We start from the raw sequence: 219 nt of genomic DNA on the forward strand, positions 1-219 counted from the left end.
CAACCGATTTGAATCGTCACATATTTGAATCGATTTTCAACCGGCTCACGGTTAATCGTTACATCCCTACTACCTTGATAAGATACATCGACCAGTATTTGATTTATGGAGTAGATTATTACTTTAAATTGGGGAACATCTGACTTCAAGTGTGCATGTGCGTGTAGCATGTATATATATATATATATATATATATATATATATATATACACACACATA

The 219-nt window shown here is 32.0% G+C and overlaps 1 protein-coding gene across 1 annotated transcript in view; it reads left to right on the forward strand.

Annotated features, from left to right (window-relative positions):
- Nucleotides 1-219, forward strand: part of LOC107703613 (E3 ubiquitin-protein ligase RNF114-like) — a 7,338-nt gene that overhangs the window by 1,744 nt on the left and 5,375 nt on the right. The gene's annotated exons all lie outside the window — the stretch shown is intronic.

Source organism: Sinocyclocheilus anshuiensis, unplaced genomic scaffold (assembly GCF_001515605.1).
Source record: "Sinocyclocheilus anshuiensis isolate Anshui unplaced genomic scaffold, SAMN03320099.WGS_v1.1 scaffold975, whole genome shotgun sequence".
In the NCBI taxonomy this organism is placed as follows: Eukaryota; Metazoa; Chordata; class Actinopteri; order Cypriniformes; family Cyprinidae; genus Sinocyclocheilus; species Sinocyclocheilus anshuiensis.